The sequence below is a fragment of the Anser cygnoides genome, chromosome 4 (assembly GCF_040182565.1).
Source record: "Anser cygnoides isolate HZ-2024a breed goose chromosome 4, Taihu_goose_T2T_genome, whole genome shotgun sequence".
Classification (NCBI taxonomy): Eukaryota; Metazoa; Chordata; class Aves; order Anseriformes; family Anatidae; genus Anser; species Anser cygnoides.
This window is the reverse complement of record NC_089876.1, coordinates 38887203-38907406: the sequence shown is the minus strand read 5'-3', so window position 1 is coordinate 38907406 and position 20204 is coordinate 38887203. Positions and strand designations below refer to the sequence as shown.

Sequence of the window (20204 nt, the reverse complement as noted above, 5' to 3'; positions counted from 1 at the left end):
CAGCAGGTCTAGGGAGGTGATCCTTCCCCTCAGCACTGGTCAGGAACACTGGGAGCATTGTGTCCAGTGCTGGGCTCCCTAGCACAAGCGAGAAACTGGGTATACTGGCTTGAGACCAACAAGATGGGCCACTAAGACAGTTAAAGTCTTGAAGCATCTGCCATTTTGGATCATTTGGTCTGAAGAACAGGCTGAGGGGATCTTAATGATATGCATAAATGTTTAGTGGGAGTGAGCAAAGAAGACAAAGCCAGACTCTTCTCAGCAGCATCCAGTGAAAGGGCAAGATGCACAAGTTGAATAGAGAGTTCCATTTAAACATCATATTATTATTTTTTTTTTTGAGCTGTTGGGGTGCTCAAACACTGGAGCAGGTTGCCCAAAGAAATTGTGCAGTCTTCATCTGCAGAGAGATCCAAAAGGTAACTTGGCATGGCTGTGAAGAACCTGCTCTAGTGACCCTGCCCTGAGCAGGAGGTTGGACTAGGTGACCTCCAGAACTACCTTCCAACTTCAGCCACTCTGAGGAGGCACAGTTAAGTGCCTTTCACGTGATCTAGAACACTGGGACATATAATAATGCTTGCATCACACGCACACACAAAATGGTTATGGCAGAGAAGAGGCACTACTACCTTGTGTACAGTCACCCAACACCAACTTCACAATATACTTGAAACTATTCGTCACAATAACTGCCTGGAGTCAGACATGGGCTTGAATGCTCAGCTGTCCATTTACCATGGATATTTTATCTTATTCAGTTCAAGGAGATGCAGTGTGGGTATTTCTTTCTCCAGCTCATAAACCCATGGGGGCACACATACTGCTACAAAACCAAGAGTGAGGATCAAGGAAGAGATCCCTGCTATTCAGCAGATGGTGAGAGGAAAGAGCAGATGGGAGATGAGCTAGAGCATGCAGGACTATTTTGGCAGGCAGGGTGAGCAAGCAAGGCTTAGTCACAATGCTCAGAAGAAATCCAGAGAACACCTAGACAAAGGAGTGTGCAAAGTTTTCACTAGTGGAGTTGACCAATGAAAGAGTAGAGTAGGATGACATGCTGACTGGAAGCACCTTATGATGGGACAGTGATACAGGTCCATATTAAGGTATCTGTCCAGGTTTCCTAGAATCCAAAGCCTCTTTGTATCATACCCTCCTCCTTTTACAGAAACTGCAATACTGTCTGGGTGGGGGGAAGATGTTTCCAAGTCCTCTTGTAGAAAAGCACAGCCACTGTTAGTCAGCATACCTTGTAGAAATATACAGAGATCAAGTAGCCGTTATCATTTTTATCTTCATTATGGATCTACACTAGGAACATGACACATCTGTGCAGTCCCAAAGCAATAGGAATGTACCAGTGATGTTGCATAGTTTTACACTTTCCTAGTAACATCCCAGGGTCCAAGATAGTCCATCTCCTCTTGCCAGATCCAGCTGGGATTGCTGAGGGCAGACCTAGAGAATAGCTTGTGCTCCCTCTTGCAGAGCCTTGGCTGCCCAGCAATGCTATGACCTTTCAGGTATCTTTGATGCTACATAAAAAGGGTTTGAAAGTTTATCCTTACTCTCATGTTAGGTATCACAGTATCACAGATTTCTAGGTTGGAAGAGACCTCAAGATCATCGAGTCCAACCTCCTAGTAGTTCACTAGAACATGAGTAATAGTATAAGAAGAAATGCACAATTCTAGAATTATAGGGATATATTTGCTAAGAATTCATCTATTGCTTTTGACAACCAGATGTTTATGAAAATACAACCTCATTAATTCCTGAGTTATCTACTGTTAATACTCTGAAAGCAGAGGGCGCTTTACTTTTTGTATTAATGGCTTTAGTTTTATATTCTTGCTTAAGAATAGCTTGTAGTGTTTGATTAAGCTACATTTCCTTCTTATTCACTGCTTGCATTCAAAATAAAGATGTTTTTTGCTTAAGCCTCTCAAAAGCCACCAAACAGTAGGTAGTCATAAGTTGTTAGTACTGTTTCCAGTTTCTCTCAGCCAAGATCATAACCCAGTTATCTGTAGTCATCACTCACAATTGAAGCCAACTTGGCTGTTCTTCAGGGTTTCTACTTAAAAAGAACTTTAAAATAAATGAAATGGGATGCTAGAAAGAAGAGAAGAAAAAACCACCACAACCCTGCAGTTTTAAGGGAGATAAAAACAACTTATTTACTTTTCACCATTGAAGTGCAGCTGTAACTTTATCTTAGCAGCAGTTAAAGTTATCTTGTTCTTGGAAAGAGAAAGAGGTGACTTCTCATCATTTTGTTACTCCCTATGTACAATCTGAGATTCATTGGGCCTCCTGAAAGACCAAAATAGAAGTTATTTTATAGAAGGAAGCATTCCAAGAAGGGAGAAACCATGGATTCTTTTCAATAGATTACTTCTGCAGGGGGTATTCAACATTTTCAAACTCCTTCAGCTTTGATTTTTTTGCTATTTTTGCCATAATTATTTATTAATTTATATTATGGCTATTGCCATTATTATGGCCATAATTGCCATAAAAGTCATAATACCAGGAATAATGAAAACCCGACTATCATATTAACAAGACCTGCCTAGTAAATTGGGTCAGGTATTTGTTATTCAAACTTATTTCACAGCAATTGCCAGGCACCAAGGGGAGACAAGAAGTGCATCTGACTTTTGGACACAGTTTAGCATCAAAACTCATACCACAAGAAGAAAAAGTTTTTCCTCAAGTGTTGCAGAAAACCCATAACTTACTCTTGAAAAATTTTACTTGTGCTCAATGTTATGCTGACCTTGGAAAAAAAATAAGTAAATTAATGCACTTCTATGAATTATGTGTATGTTCCCCTTTCCTTTCAGTTTGGGTTTACACTGTTGTATACTGACAGTTATAAAAGACAAAAATTAAAGTTCCTTTCCAGTAGATTATTTTAAGATAGTATAAATTGTATTTTACAGTGCAGGAGTGGGATATGTTCTGAATCTTTTTAAGTACTCCATTATTTTCATCACACAACTATTGTATTTTTCATAAAGAACTTTAAACTCTGACAGTGACTTCCATAAGTTGGCATTTCAGCTGCAGAAGATGTTAGACAGGCTGTGCCTGAGCTGCTCCAGCAACACCTGCGTTACAGAGATAGCTCAAAGTTTGCCATATCCTGGGGACCTGCCTGGCCTCCCCAGTCATGAGGAAACATGATTAACAGTCCTTCCTTACAGATTTTCTTTACAGAAAAAGAAAAAAGGTATTATTTATATGTTGCTCTCAAGACATTATAAAAAGGAGGTACTGGAATAATTTTTCTCCATTCTTTCTGTGGGGAGAAAGCTACAGGTGTTCGGTTGCTTTTAAACAATTGTTTCCTTGATTGGACAGAACACAGTTTGCCAGACCTCTGGAGCTGCCCCAGGTTCAGCAGGGAGTTCATGTGGTACAATATGACATTATGTTAGTAGTGTTATTGTAGTCCTCCTTTGCATTTTACTCGCTCTCTCAAGTCGTTTGGGTGAATGCACTGGTAATCACCACATCAATGAAAAGAAGCAAGTCTGGGGAACAAGCTTGAAGCAAGTCAGTTGGTGAATTTAGTCTGAAGTTCAGAATAAGGTAAACTACTATGAATTACATTATTACTTTAATTATTAGGTTACTTGGTATTTGCATACATAAATTTAGAACACCTGGACATAGCATTACTCCTTCTATTAAAAAAAATCAAATCCACTTCTAGAAGTCAAACCCTCAGCCCTAACAGAAAAGAACACACTCCTTTGGTGCACGTTGCAAAAACCTCAAGGTAAGTTGGTTTTCAGGGATCCTTTCCCCCCCCCCCCCCCTTTTTTTTCTTTTTATAGGGATTTGAGGCAGGGTGGGGGGAAGCTGAGACATTTTAATGGAAGGAAACTGACATTAGCAACGCTAAGGTTATGCTATGTGGCATGACAAAGACTTTTGCTTAGACCTTGTAGCCTCAGAGACCAGAGTGAGGAGCTGGAAGTATTGAAGCTAGGATTCAAGTAAGATCTTCTCCTTCTCTCCCTTTTCTGTCTCCTGATCTTACTTACTAAGGCTATGTTACACAAGGCTCTCACTTCAGTCCTGGTCCAACACTACACCTATGAAACCCTGTAGTGCCAAAACTTCCTAAGTGACTTCTTTCACCTGTTTCTTCACTGATCATTACTCTGAAACTCCTTGAGCCTGACAAGAACTTCACATAAAGGGAAAACACATTGTAAAAAACTCCAAAAATAAACAAAACAGCCCCCCCCCCCCCAAAAAAAAAAAAAAACTCCGTTTCAGAAGTATACTGTATGCTTCCTCATGGGATAGTCTTATAGTTACAAGAACCCTATCTCTAAGGCATCTAGGTAGACATGAGTTCAACAATTAAAAATAAAAATAATAATACATTTGTAACCTCACAGTTGAGCAGAGACCCTTTACCAATTCACAGAATCCCTTGCCAATACATCTCCCCACAAAACACAGAGTAATGCAAGAGCTCCATGGAGTTTTCAAGCAGATGAAAGCACACCTATTCTAGCTTTTTTTTTTTTTTAAGCAAGATGTTCTCCCATTATTCAGTGGGAAAGGCTAAAAAGGGCAGGGGAAATCCTATCTGGCATAGCAGGTTGAACTGAAACAGACGCTGTTGGGTTGCAAAACAGCAACTGAAAAACTTGTGTTGAAAAGCATTAGGCAGTTCAACACTGAATGCTACCACCTCCATTTATATCTCAGTTGTTTATTTCAAGGGCTGATGGCAATTGCTGCTGTTTAATGGGATAACTGAACTAAAAGAAATCTTGGGGAGAAATCCATAAGTACATTGTCTACTTAAAAAAAGTGCATATCGCACACATAAGAAAAGAAGAAGTGAACCCCAGAACTGGGGATACAGTATGCTAGGTTCATGCCTCCCATTTTTATATATCTGATAGAGATTCCTCTGACATAAGGAAGGAGGATTTTGCTGCAGCAGCAGCAGCTTCCCAGGGTTTGAGAGTTTTCCCCACCATACAGCAAACAAGATTCATATCTCCCTGCAGGGAAAACTGAGCAGCACCACATCTCAGCAGCTACATTATCAACAATTTACTTGGAGACTCTATCAGGTAAGAAAAGAAAAACAACCATACTGAAAGGTGACATCTTTCCTGGAACCATCCATAGCACCGCTTCCATAAGTTAGCTAAGTTCAGCCTGTCGTTACATCAGCTACCAGGGTCTGTATGTCCAAGTTCTGGTAGAACAAATCCGCAGAAGTTCCCTGGTTCTAATTCCTGTAAATTCAAAAAAAACATATAAAGTGCTACGATGTAATTAATGCAGCACGAGAAATGTGTGACCTGAAAACCTCACAAAAAAACCCAACATTTTAAGTTTAGCCATATAACAGTGGTGAATTATTTTGGTCATAGAGCTCATTTAAAATTAGAATTTAAGATTTTAGTAGCAAAGAAATAAAACATTCTTCACTGAGAAGCTTATTTTCTACTGTTACTGGCAGTTCGAGTTAAAATTGAGCTACTCACTTGAGCATTCTCACTCAAAAGTCATCTCTGTGCTGAATAAACTTGCGTGACCTGAATATGTTGCATCTGCCAGTAGGCAATAAGTGCTAAAAGGCAATAGACTGGAATTACTGAAGGAGCTGCAGAAAACAGTTATAAATGAGAAAATATCTTGAGTGACATTTGAGACAGGTCTAACATGTAAAACATGTAGAAAATACCTATCAACGAAGAGCAGGAAAAATGAAAATGAATGTTATATCCATTTATATTCAAGATACAGCCCTTGGGACTAGCTTGGAACTTCCCAAAAAAGCGATTTTCTTCTTTCCCCTCTCAAGCAAAATGAGAAACTTCTCACTTGCTTAAAATCAGAGATCAAGATGAAATCGCAGATGCTGGTTTTCACTATCAGAACATTTTTGTCAGGGAAGGAAAAGGTTTCTTTAAGCATACATATACACACATATGTATTATAAATCACTTTTTTCACTACTTTGGGATGGCAGTTATTGCTTTCTAGCTTCTCACCATTTTAAAGACACTTCTTCCCAAGTGTCATCATGCCAAAAACAGCCCATTAGGGCAAAACACAATGAGCAATGCTCAGGAAAAGTTAAAAGCTCATCTCCTCACAGCTTCTAAAAGCTTTGAAACTGAAGCTAAAAATTGCAAGCCTTTGTGCTACCAAACTTGGCTATCTATACTTCCTCAGTCTTTATTTCTACTTTTATACTTATCCAAGACTGAATTTGATTTTGAAATCAGCTTACCAACAGCAGGTGAGGATCCACATATAAGAGACTGCCCACGCCCTTCTGCATGCGCAGCTTGGAGCTGGTGCTGATCGGTGCCTCGCTTTCAGGGCAGGCAATTTTAAGAGATGCTCATTTGGGATGGAGGCTGGCAGCTTGTTGTTAGGTATTGCATCCAATCTCGGTTGAGCATATGGCCATTAGGACACTATTAGCTTTCAACAAGAAAGGTTGAAATATGCTCAGATTAAAGGAGATTCAAGCCTTCAAGAGAAGTTGAAACCTACTGCAGGGGGAAAAAAGGGGGGGGGGGGCGCTATTGCTCCCCAAAAGACTCACAGTATCTACAGCAGGTTGATACTTGCAACTCTGCACCCAGAAATATAGATGGGGAGTGTACATCTTTGCTGAATGCTCTGAATCAGAGCCCAGCAGTGAAGTTTCTGAGCCAGGATGTAGTTGCATATTGAAGGTTGATAGCCTATTAGCAACTAAATCTCTCAGCAATTCCTAATGGTATATATGGCTGTGATAAAACGGGGTCACTATCTACTCATTATTATGATTTAAAAACTTCAGTAGGTCCCACAAAAATATTTAATCAGCTTCACAGGTTCTTTGATAATTCTGTACAATCAAAGAACTGACTTTTAGGCACCAGAAATTTCCCCCATATAACGGGTCCTTTAAGCAGAGGCCACCTGCGTGCCCACCAAAACCAGGATTTGACCAAGAAGCTGGGGCTGTGTGGGTCTCCCTTGGGTAGGTGTGGGAATGACTTACCCACATTAGTCTCACGGAACCAGAAGAGCTCCTTCACCGGAACCCATGTATGAAGGGGAGCACCATCATCTGGGGCATAGGCAGCACATCCCATCGTTTGGCATGTCACCAGAAGTTTGGGCTTGTTTTCTTTTCCACCCCATCAACACAATATTTATTAGCAGGATCAGTTGTAGCATGCCTTGGACACAGCTATTTCATGATTCCATATAAACAGTACAAATGCTTTCTATACAAATGAAGAGATATAGGAAAGATACAAAGATATTATTTAGTAGGTATGGAAGTTATCCTTTCCTACTTTTTTTTTGTTCTGTTCTTTAAATCATTACCAGGTACATTGTAATTCAATAGTAGGCTGATATTTAATTAATGACTAAAATCACTACCAGGTACATTGTAATTCCATAGTAGGCTGCAGTGAAAAACAGATAAGAGGGTGGGTATAGGAAAAAGTTTAATCTAATTTCTTCAGAGGATGGAGGTAGTAGCCTGGGGATGAGAGGCAAGATAAAACTGCCTGGTGCAAGCATGCAAAGCACCAGTAGACACTAATGGAAGTAAAGCTATTCTTCATCAGCCCCGCTAATCAGCACAGAGCAGAAATCTGTGAGTTCTGTCAAATCTGTGATTCTCTGTCAGCACCAGGGTCTGAGATCCCAGGTGACAAAATGAAGTGGGCTATGCTAACACTCATCAGTGATTTGATCTCTGCTTATGGAAGGTGACAACAAGAAGCACTCCGTTTAGAAAGCATTTCCTTGCTTAGTGAAGCAAGGCATAAGCAGCAGGGCATGAGCTGCCATTTCAACAGGATGGTCTGGTCCACAAGCTTCTCTAGTGAGAGACATGCAGCCAGCTTGTCCTAAACCAGTGACTCCACAGTAAGAGTGGCTCTTCCTTGCAAGGTAGCTTGCCTGTCAGCTGGGCCACAACAGCTGAGGCCAAAGATGGGCAGTACGTGTTACAAAGAAGTCCTGTGATTTATCCTCTGAGTATGTGGGGAGGATAGGGAAAGAGTAATTCACTGAAATGTGAATAGTTTTAATCTTCAGTGGGAAAGATAATAACAAACACCTCCACAGAAGAACAACACACGATTTAAAACTGAGTACATTACAACAGATCTCAGTTATAGTTTTTAATTAGTGTTCCTATTACATGACTTATTTACTCTGAGATGCTTGAGAAATGGACAATAGTTCATCTTCTCTAAAGGAAGGTTTGGTATTTGGGTTGTCCAGCCAGCAGTTACTTCATGCCTCTCCCCTTTTTCATTCTCAATGTAATGAGATATCCATTTAGTTTCAACTCCTCCTAGATTGCTCCCCCCACATCCCCAGGTTGCTGATGGGCTACAAGAATACAATATTATTCTGTATCTTTGATTTTATTTTTTCAAAAGCCCTCTAGGCTCTAGAAGTATTACGTATTTAATGGCATTTTCATCAGCAGTATAATTCCCCTTCCTGTTCCATATTCAAGCAAGATTAATGTTTGCAAGTACTACAGCAGCACCAACTGCGAACAGAAACATCCCAGAAAATCAAATCAGCAACAAAAATCATGTAGAAAGCACTCAAATTGTCACAATACATAACCAGAAAGACGCATGCCTGGAAAATTCCATTTCTTATGGAGGTCCATCTATAAATAAAAGCTTTTTCAAACACTTATGACAGGCGCTCAAGACAAGAAATTTCTAACTATCCAATCTTCTTATAGAGAGTGATTCTGTCCTGTCTCATTAATATAATTCTTAATAAGTAATATAGTTTCACACACTAAGCCATGTTTACTGAAGTGAATCCTTTTGGGGGAGGCAGAGTATAATAGTTTTAGTAAAAAAGATATGAAGATGTGTTTCAGATGGCAAGGATAAATAGACAAATCAATTTCAAGTTTTTTTATATATATATTTAAAAAAAAAGAAGGTTGTCTTAGGGCTTCATCCCCTGTAATCACGCACCCATGTACACACATGCTACAGACAGCCTGACTGCCTGCAGGGACAGGGTACCTGCAGCATGCTAACCTGTGCCTTGCAATGGTGTGCCTCCACTGACCCCCATGGCACTGCTGACCATCGTGCTCCTCAGGGGCTCCATCCCCACATGTTCAGACACCAGCTTGGGCCAAGTCACCTCGCAGCAACCCCAGGCAGCAAGGCTAGCACAATATGTTAAGGACCACAGAGCACACACATCTCTGCAAGAGGCCAAGCTGAACAAGCCAGGAAAGGTGGGCGAGACACTGCCCACAGCTCCAGGAGGTAGATGATAATGGGGTCAGTTATCAAAACTCCACATCTTTATTGTTTCACAGAGCCAGACATACACCTCATCCCTAAATGGAGATTCAAGTCAGAATTTATTTTTAGACAAAGAAATCATTACTACTACTGACACCTAAATGAAAGAGTAGAAGTAACCTGCACTCTTCAGCATGCAGCTAGCTTTGGTACATTTAAGGATGCTGTCATTTCAGTTGAAGCAATATCCTGGAATTTCTCTCTTCTTTTCTGGGTTCAGTAGTTATTGACCATCTATTTTTAACCCCTTGCTCTTGTTCCAATTTCTAACTAAGGATTTCAGTGAGATAGAGACATTCTCACGTTTACTTTCTGTTAAAGCTATTTTACTAAAAAAGTAAAGCTGTCATTCTGGTTTTTTTTAGGCTTATTAGATTTATTCTTAAATGACAGAGCTCAAAACAACAGCCAGGGATGCTTTGCCAGGAATGACAGGATCCCATAAGAAACTGAGTTTAATAGTGAGCGAGTTTTTTCCCCATATTTCTATATGTGAAACGTGCTCGTCTGTCTGTACCCATGATGTCCATTCACAGCTGCCCTCTTTCAAAGCTTGAATCGAGTTTGATGCCTTAAAAGAGTGATTTCTAAGAGGAAAATCGAGCTGCTTTTCAAATATCTGACGTTTACTTCTAATTTTTAAATCTCAACCCTTAATGAGTGATAATGAGTGTTGGAGAAGGCACAAGGAGAATTTTTGATGCAAGATCAGAGGCAACTCAGAAACTCAAGGACACTTGATAAGTCAGAATTTACCTAATAAACGAGCTGTATTTTTGATGTATTTTGATTATGCTATACTTTGCTTTAGTTTGGACTTTCATGACAGTTAAAAGCAAAGTTATCTTTATCACAGAAACATTTAAAATGGAATTGATTTGAAAAACAACTACATATTGAATTGTAAACCATTCTAAAGTTTCACAAGAACAAAAGGTCAGATGCACAGCTTACGTAAATTAGTGTTGTCTCTTTGATGTCAATGGAGTTGTACTGGTTTCAAGTGATGATCTAGTCTGCCTTGCCCTAAACTTCGCATTTGAAACACTTTCTTTTAAGGATTTGCTTCTCTCTAATCCAAATGTCACAATTTAGTGGGAAAAACCACCAATACCAAAAGAGAACAAAGAAAGCAGAACCATGTCAAACAGAAGTCTAAAATGAAAAATTGTCCTTTAAATCTCTCTTCAGCCTCCCTCATTTGCTCTTTCCTCAGTTACCCCATTTCTAGCAACCATGATTTTCTAGAAGCTCTCCAAACATAGAAGCAAGACTCAGTTTTCAACTTTCCATTGTTCCTGTATCAGTGTTCCTCCCCCCTCCCGAAAGACCTGAGGGCAGTGGGTTACAACCAGAGCCCAGTCACTGTGAGCTGTGCTAAAGCTGTAATCATAAACGTGGCATTAGATGGGATATAGATGTTAGATACTTCATTAGATATGGAGTACCACAGACGTACAGACCAGGAGGGAAGCTGAATGAACCGAAGAGCAGCTCTAGACATTACGCTTTGTTTGACACCTGATCTAATACAGGTAGTGTTCACTGGGGTATAAAGATGTTCAAAGGCTTGCTGAGAAGCTTAATATAGAAATATAGAGACAGACATATATACACACACACATATACAGTTTGACACAGCATACTTTAAACAGTTACTGGAACACATAAGCCTATTTAAAGACAGGCACAAACAGCAGCAGCCAAATTCCAGTGGTATTGTCTTTTACACAAAAGATTTTATTGAAAGAGAACATAAAAAGTCATTCTTGCTAGCAGGAATACCAACAAAACTGTTATATGTTTACACATTTGTGCTGTACTTCAGCCTGATAAAGGGACAGCCCACCAATTAACTTGTGCGGCACGGCTTCAGTCTCAGGGACTTTCAAGGACAATAGCTAAATGAAAAGTCAGAACTGCACATCGTTAAATTATAGAAAACAGAGCCAAGGGGAATAGCAGATGCTCAAAATTGGACAAAAATCAAATCTAAGCCGCTGTTTTCTTATCAAGTATTTTGAACAAATAGCATTTCATGATCTTTTAAAGCAGTGCTCCCCAATCTGCTTCATTAAAAACCAAAGAGTCAGCCAACATCCCGAAGCCTCACCAGCCTGTATCTCCATACCTATCCCTAGAACTCCCTGTCCTATCCACAGCAGAAAGCAGGAAGTTCTTCGGAAGTGCAAGAGAAAATTTCTGAAGACTTGCTGTCACCTGTGTCTTGCTTTTTCTAGACTCAGCAACCCACAGATTTTTGATACTAGTACATTAAGAAAAGAGAGAGAGAAGGGAGGAGGCAGTAAGCAGTTTAAATGTAGAATTAAGCCAAAGCATGCTGCCAGAACCTGAACATACTGTTCTGTAAAGGGGTTTGCTGGTGCTGAACAGACAAGAAGGGTTACTAGAGAGATGGATGGCATCCTGTTCACTGGTTCCAGTCTGAGGTTTACCTTTTATGTGGGCATTTATCAAGGCTCATGCTCAGCCTGTGGCCTGGGTTACTACATCACTAGCTATCATCTTATTTGCATTCATACAGCAGAAACTCAGCCAGAACTACCTTACACTTAAACTTGCTGTCAATTCACATAATATTCAAGACACTTTTTGCACTTCAGCTATTCCTATCTGCACCTGCCATTCTTCCTACAACAGTATTATCTAGTCATTTAGTAGGCCTAGTGATTTTTCTATTACAGAGGTTATTAACAGAAAATACCGAACAGAACCAAATGTAGGAGGGACCCACGAAGATCGCACCCTATGCATCTTAGAGTTTGACAGATAAATACCCTCAGACTTTTCTCTAATTACTTTTGCACTCACCTAGAAGTAGTTTCCCTAATTTCCTTATGAGAATATCACAGAAGTACTCTAAACTTCACAGCTTCTCTTTGGTCTGCAGGGCTCATTACACAGGCATAGAAGAAAATTAGATTGACTTGGAATAATTTAATCTCAGCAACTCCACATTACCTTCTTAGTGCTTAAACTCTTCTAATATTTTTCCAGAAATTGAAGGTGACTTCCCTGCAACTTCAACATCTCTGCTCAAGCACATAGAGGTACTCATTTTAAAGACGACAGAAAGCATGCAAGCATGAGAAACTCTTCAGTTCTTCTTTCCAATCTACTCCGCTTGCCTTTTTTTTTTTGTAGCTAATCATGATGGGGTTATATGACCACCAGAAAAGACACTCATCTTATTTAGAAGACACCAATGCACAGCACTACCATTTTAGGACTGTGATGGAACCCTGCCATGATCCTACAGACCCCCATAGCTTACCAACCACCACGCCCAAGATCACCACACAACAGGATCACAATGCATCTCTACTATGACCTCAATAGGCAAACATCTTGAACTGTCTGAAAATACCAGTAGTTCCCCAAAGCAAAGAGCATTGCTACTCCCTTAGTCCAAAGAGTTTTAGGCCTAGAAGTCAACATATTTTCTCAGGTATGGTGTACTAGATGTTCAATGTACATCTTCAGGATGAAAACTCATGGCTCCAGCACAAGTTAGCATGTGTTAGCTTTCCTCTTCCCCTGCATGTTCAAATTTGAGTTTCCTCAGGTTATTTGATTATTTAAAAGTGGTTTTCATTTACTAGTCTATATATTTGTGCCATAAGCAGAACACACAGAATTCCAGCTATAACAGAATACTGTGTGACATTCTTCCTCCTCGAAGATTTTGCAGAAAAAAAATTACAGCTTTAAGAGATTAAAAATAACACAACATATGAACTGGCTCCCAGTGAATAATTCAATGCAAAGGGTAAATTAAAGTTTGAATAGCAGAAATAGGCTAGAAATGGGAGGGATAAGGAAAAGAAACAAGCATTTTTTTTTTTTATTTTCTTCATGTCTGAATCAGCAATTTGGCAATGACACTGAATTCATTCATCATACACATGCCAACACCACTACTGCTCAGGGCAGCTGTTCTTTAGGTCAATCTTTTGAGAATCTCTTAAAAAACAGTTTGGGTGAAATGACCAAAATGATTTTGATGTTAACAGGCACTTTGCTTCTAGAAGAGTTGTATGACTCTAGCCTTTTTCTCCCCACTACTACCAGTGGCTGGTGGGAGCAAAGCATGCCATGTACTTGATCAACCGTCCTGTAGTAAGACAACACTGATTATAAAGACTGCTACTAGTGATATATAGCTATATTGTCTTCTGAAAACCAGATAGCAAGGATTGTTTCAGCTCCTATATTGTTATTATATCGTGTTCACATGTAAGTGACAGCATGTCTGTGTATTAAAAGCTATCATTATCACCTATGAATGTAATAACCTTTAATAACTTCAGAGATCTGGGCTTTGAGACTACTAAGCAGCTTATGAATTTAGAGGAAAGTAAAGGTCAGAAATTTCTCATTGCAAGCATGAAATAAAATCCATTTGTTTAAAATAACTGACAATTATTAAATACAAGGGATTTGTGCATATGGAACTCCTGTTGACAGGTTCCCTTATAGGAAAATGAAACTACAATCATTCTGCTCTCAGAGACTCAAACTTCGATTCAATTCAGACTCAACTTGTTTTTTCCTTGTATAGCACAAAGTACAAAAAGGTAATAAGTACATTTTCAAATGTGGGGAATTTAAAAGACTGAGCAAATGTTGAATTTATATGACTGTTTACTAAATAGTGACAAATAAGTACTTCCTCTTCAGTAAATTCCTCAATTACTATGTAGATGTTTTCGACACATGGACAGCTAAAATTCTAGTTATTTAATTCAAGACAGGATAAAAAAGAGCACTGTTTTTCTCCTCGCTTGTTTTGTACCTCCTAGCTAATAACTAAATATATTCACTTTTTTCATTATGTTCTTTGAAGATTAAAAACATGTCTGGCTTTGTACTGGATCTGCCTGGACAGCTGACAGCCCATTAAACTCAAGTAGTAAAAGACGTACATTTTAAGGTCCTGAATTCCAAAGCACACCAAGATGACTTACTGTATATGTGCAAGAGTACTCCTGAGACACTTTGAAATCATATATTTCAACTTCTAAGTAAAATGGATGATCATCTGCTTTTATAGGAAACTGGTTAAGCAGCAATTAAAATACCTTTCTGGTCAGGATCCTTACAGAATAGGTGTGTCTATCATTAACAGGGACTTCTATTGTCAAAATCTGTATTAAAAGTCGCTTTCACATGTAGTGTTCTCTTCTTTTAATCCAAGAACACACAAAAAATCCCTACCATGAACCAGATAATGGTAATGAACCAGTATCTGTTTTCAACTGATTATGAAACACATGCACCTGATTCACACTGCATCCTGGCTTTTAAATCCTTACTGTGGAGGGAGCAAAGAGTTGTACTGCTCTTTCACAGCAATTTAAATTTTTTCTTAAGTTGTAGTACTCCTTTCATAAGTGCTTCCTGTAGCCCACAATTTTGTACGTATTGCTATGCACCCCTCAACTCACCTTTGCCTGCGTTATGGCATTGTCTAAGATTGCCTCCATCACCACTCCCAACTCCAGTCGAACAAAAAGAGGACTGTAAAATTCAACGAGATCATTTATAAGTATATTTCTGGCAAAGCTTCTCAAGCTTTGAGGTGGATGTGGGAAGCTTCCTTAAGTTTAAGGCACAGATGCAACATAAAGAGCTACAATAACATGTAATATTCTTTTGGTTGTGGACCTAGGAGGTCTATTTTACATAAAGAAGAGACTTATAGATTTTGAACCACAAAAGTAAAAAGATTTAAGCAGGTAAGAAAATACATGACAAAATACTCTCATGTCTTCACTTAGAAACATCTTAAATTTGCTTCTGGGCTGCATAAAGAAGAACATTAGAAACAAACTGCCCAAGAACAAGTCCACAAACTCTTCCAAGCCAGCCACTTGCCTCTATCCCCCATCCCATTTAAAAAAGAAAAAAAGCCACTAAAAAAGATATATGCACATTATTTTTTTTGTAGATAATATTGAGTCTCAGTGCCCCTATTACACAGTCTTATAAAGACTATTTGCCAGTAGGTTTCCAGCCTCTTGTTCCTGAGGAGATTTGTCAAGGAAACATTGAGTCTTTTCTGGGGTGCTTTCTTCTACAGAGAATACAAGTTCTAATCCCTTTTGTAAAGGGGCGAGGACACAGTTCAGTCAAGTTCCCAAACAAACATCCTCTGTCATTATCCCAGCCCTTTCTTACCAGGACTTCAACCTAGGCTACAGGTCAGCTCCTGATTTGTCTTAGCTTTCAAAAAACAGAGAAGCAAGCACCTTCATACCTGCGTGATCAGAGGTTGTAAGGCACAACCTACAAGAGGTTGTAATACACAATTATCATACGTAAGAAGAAGAAATCAGAGGTCTGCACCACAAGATCTCAAAACTGAGGCAAAGCTAAGTTGAACTGAGTCTATTTCTTCTGCATGAACTTAATAACAACAAAATTATTAGACATTGAATGAGTCCCCATACTATTCCTTAATTAAATAAACTCAAGTCTGGTCTCATGTAGCATAAGTAGATGTGCATCAGTATATTCCTAAAAGAGCATACATGTAAGAGGTTTAAGAAAAAACACCTACAGCTCATACAGTTTTGGGGGATGCAATCAAACAAGAAAACCACACGCCTGATACAGGCAGCAAAACAAATATCAGAACACTGTAGAGTTACACATTAAAGTTTCCTTTTGAATAAAAAAATATTGTTGTTGCTGTTATATTTCTATTCTAGATCACAAAGCATCCTAGCAATTCCTCTGCGAGTTCTTCCTTAGTTTCCAGCATTACTGCATCTTATCAGCATAACAATCGCCTGTGATTTCACTACAAATCCCACATCTTGACTCCTGATTCATTTCTTCTGGTTTTCAGTTATCAAAATACAGACACTGTCTTAGCTAAAGCATCTCATCAGGTACGTTGAAGTTCCATTAGTTTTCTACAACTTCCATCATATATCTTCAAAACACTTTTATTTCAGATCTCTCTCTCATGAACAGACTAGTTTCTTTGTTCCTACACACCAAACATCACATTCAGCAGCATTTAAACAGATTCTCAAATGAGCTCATCTAAGAAATCCTATCTAATTCATTTAGATTATCACTGCACTACATCACCTCAGCTCCCTTTGCAATTTCTCACAGAAACTATTTCACTCAGCACAAATACCAAACAGCATCACATCAGGAACAGGCCACCACTAACACACAGTGAGAGCACCTACAGTTGCACAAGACAACACCTCATTCTGACTTCTTGCATGAGGAGCCACACTGGATTATGTCTACAAAACTCCGAGAGCAGGCCTCACCTCAGCCACACCAAGGATCACCTCTATCTGCGCTTAGGAGCCATGATGACAAAGTGCCATGCATAATTCAAGTAAGACATTATTTCAAAGCTAAAACATGCATCTACCTGAAGTCTTCTGCTCAGTCACATTCCCACACATAGGGTCAAATGCTGCTTTCCTACCTGTAGCAGGAGCCCCTCACATCAGCAGCCTGGTAACAGAGCACAAGCGTAAGCAAAATGCTACCATCTTGGGATCTCAGTGAGGCCTCATCAGAACAAAACATCTCAGGAGCCGCATCAGAGATCAGCTGCCTTTACTTTCCCACTTTCTCTGCACCTCACTTTAAACAGAGCCTACTAAAAAAATATATAAAATACACATACAAAATCTCATTCTCTACTTCTTTAGATATACCCTTTCTGCTTCCCTTGTCTCTAACAACAAAATCCTCCCAAACTCTCAGGTGTGCCATATCATCACTCAGTGAACCAGCTGTCCCCCCTCGAAGCAGGTGTAGGTAGCTAAATTACAGCTGAGAAGTGTTTTATGATAATAAAATTGACTATGCATAGGATTGGTGGGTTTGTTTTTCTAATCAAAATGTGTTTTTGAATAAAGTCATGACCAGGTTACATTAGTCAATGTTGTTATTTTCAATAAACTTATGGTTCCACTGAAAACAAAACAAACAAACAAAAAACACAGACCTTGTTTCGTATGACTAGCTTTCCATAATATCCAAGTGAAGGACATGAGTTCCACTACCTACTTTCGGGCATATCCCCACAGCAGCAATTCTATAAGCCTAGTTACATCTCTCCAAATCATCCCAGCAATCCTTTCCAGAACCTTCCACAGTATTAGAGTTTTGCATCACTCTTTCCAGACACCTCACCTTACATCCCTGGCTGACAGCAAGCCCAGCCTGTACCCCCACCATTTGGCCACCTGCAGAAGGGGCCATCCAGGTGGGTTCTGCGTCAGGCAGCACCCCTGCTTCCCTCCACCACCCCTCAACATAATGATTCCTCATCAATCAGCAGGAAACCCACTCTCATTAATTTGGCTGTTCACCAGTCATTTCCTTCATTTATGTTCCATCTTCTGCTTTGTACAACTTGTTATTACCATGTTCTAGGATTTGTTTCATTAAACAAGATTTATTTTCTTGAATGCAAGCGTATGTGGCTTGGGGCTATCTGATAAAATATTCTTTCACATTCAATATAAATATAGCATCTTACACATTCATTACATACTCTTACACATGAGAATACACAATTTATTTCCCATCTCAGTTTTCTGTTGTTGTTGCTGTTCAGCTCTGTAAAATGATCACTTTTAAGACACTTAATGCACTTGGTATTATGGTTTGATTAGATAGATGTGTAGATTCATACGCGATAAAAGCACAGAAATGTGCTTTATTTACTGGAAGGGTCAAGGAGGGTCAATAAAATTGGGGGGGGGGGGGGGAAGGGGGGAGACACGACATGCTTGACATGCTTCCATAAATGTTTTGGTAGAAAAGGATTGCTCTTGCATTATGCCCTTACAGGGAAGAAGCGGGGGAGGAGGCAATGAAGGAGCTCTCCAGCAGTGTGACCACACCACTGAGCAGAACCTGGGCAGCATCTGCTCTGGGACAAGCTCCTTTGCTTAGCTTTATTCAGAAAAGGAAGAAAACAGTAATGAAACTGGAATGATTTGAAGCAGCATTTTTAAAACAGAGTCATGCAGCTGTATGATGTGCTTGTTAAAAAGTACATGATTACATTGTCATTCTTTTACAAATAAACACAAAAGGCAAGGGAACAAGCAAGCAAGTGAAGAGAAGAAAACAAAACCGGGAATAAAATAATGCCTGTTCATGTAATTTAATCTGAACTCTCATTGCCTGCTCTTCTTTGGAAGAATCCTTCATCAACATTAGAAAATTCATGATAGCTAGACTGTTGATGAAAGAATAAAACACATATCATCTTCTAGAAAAACAAATGCAATTATGTAGGCTATAGGCTATACCACAAGACATAAGTAGTCTCTTTTGTCCGAAACACTGTTTACATTTTTTTATTTTTTTTTCATCCAGTACTTTGAAATCAAGTATTTAATCTTCAACAGTTACTCAGGTATCGTATATGCAATATTGGACAGTACCTTTTTCAAATATTAGGTTCCTTCATGCTACCATTTTTAAACACTTCCCATCGCAGGCCCAGTGATAAGCAGATGATAATGTTTTATTGCTTCAGCAAACAAGTGGAGACTGGCTGAGGGATTCCTGAATCTCTTTTATTAATGCTCTTTATCTCTTTTATAATGCTCTTTTATTCTAACACTAAACTACTAGGGTCATACAGGTCTCTAGTTTGTAACGTCCAGTTCTGTCCTTTAAAGTTGTTATTTCCTATCAGACTGAGTCCTCATGCTCAAATTTGCTCCACGGATGCAGAAATTGCATTTAGAAAACAGGATTTCCTTTCCTTTATTTCTGTTCTTGGCGCTATCTTCATTCAACATGTAACATCATTTTGACACAATGAAGTAGATAATACCATAAAAGCTAATGCAATAAAACCTACCTAGCATACACAGACACAAGGAAAATGGAAAACGTCTGTCATTACAAAAATACTGTTCAATTTTTGTTGGTTGCATTTCACACTCTTCCCCAAACTTCACTAATCCCTCTCAGATCCTGGCTGCAGAGGTGGCTGCTTGAGTCCGAGTATCATACAAGCACCTGATTTTCTTGCTTGCCACATTATTTGTTCAGAGTAATTTGTTCAAGAGGCATTTTAACATAAAATCTATTACTTTGGCTGAAGAGAAAAGTTTATTTTTTACCAGGAAAAATCTCTGTTCCAGTGAAGTACCCTAGCAAGACTTGCATGGACAAAATGCCCCAGCACAACATGGCAGGTCTTCTACCATGCTCAGCTTGTTTTCAAAGTGTATGGAAGGAACCCAAGAAACATTCCTTGGAGGAATGTTTTTTTCTTTTAAAAGCTGTATAATCTTTAATGAAGATAAACGGAAAAGTGTAGGATACTTTCCTATGCCTCAATCCTTCAGAGTCCTTATGAGATATATTTTTTTTTCCATTTGGACTGCAATGAAAAGGTAAACTGGATAAACTGTGTTACGTAGGGTTTTGTTGATTGTTTTATTTTGTTTTGCTTTGTTTTGTTTTGTTTTTTGAGAAGCCATTTATTTATTTATTTATTGGTTTTGCTTTGAAAAAATGAAGTAGAGATGATATAAAGATTTATAGTGACTTCTACACTGTGAGCTGTCCCACTGTATAATTTACTTGTAATAGTATCAGAAGTAAACAGCTATTGTGTTACAAAAAAACTATTTTGGAAATCTACTGTGACAACAACATGCAAAACCTCATTCCCTGTGGTAGTGTCCAATCATTCACTGAACTGGAGTCAGTCTGAATGCAGAAGAGAAACAAAGAGAACAACACTTCAGGTAGAAAAAATAAATAAATTTTCCTCAATTTTGGCAGTTTTGCATTCCGGGAGGA

At 39.0% G+C, this 20204-nt stretch overlaps 1 long non-coding RNA gene across 2 annotated transcripts in view; it reads right to left on the bottom strand.

Moving 5' to 3' along the window:
* LOC106040980 (uncharacterized) overlaps positions 1–17109 on the bottom strand; it is a 56059-nt gene extending 38950 nt beyond the window's left edge. Inside the window, exons 1-5 of one of the 2 annotated variants that reach the window (XR_001210188.3) lie at positions 16846–17109; positions 7055–7283; positions 6290–6486; positions 5538–5623; positions 5142–5285 (exon numbers count right to left, since the gene is read on the bottom strand). This is a non-coding gene — a long non-coding RNA (uncharacterized lncRNA). Of the gene's footprint in view, positions 1–5141; positions 5286–5537; positions 5624–6289; positions 6487–7054; positions 7284–12347; positions 13093–16845 lie in introns of those variants that run through there. The other variant, XR_001210189.3, reaches the window with a different exon arrangement.
* Between the last annotated feature and the right edge of the window lie 3095 nt (positions 17110–20204).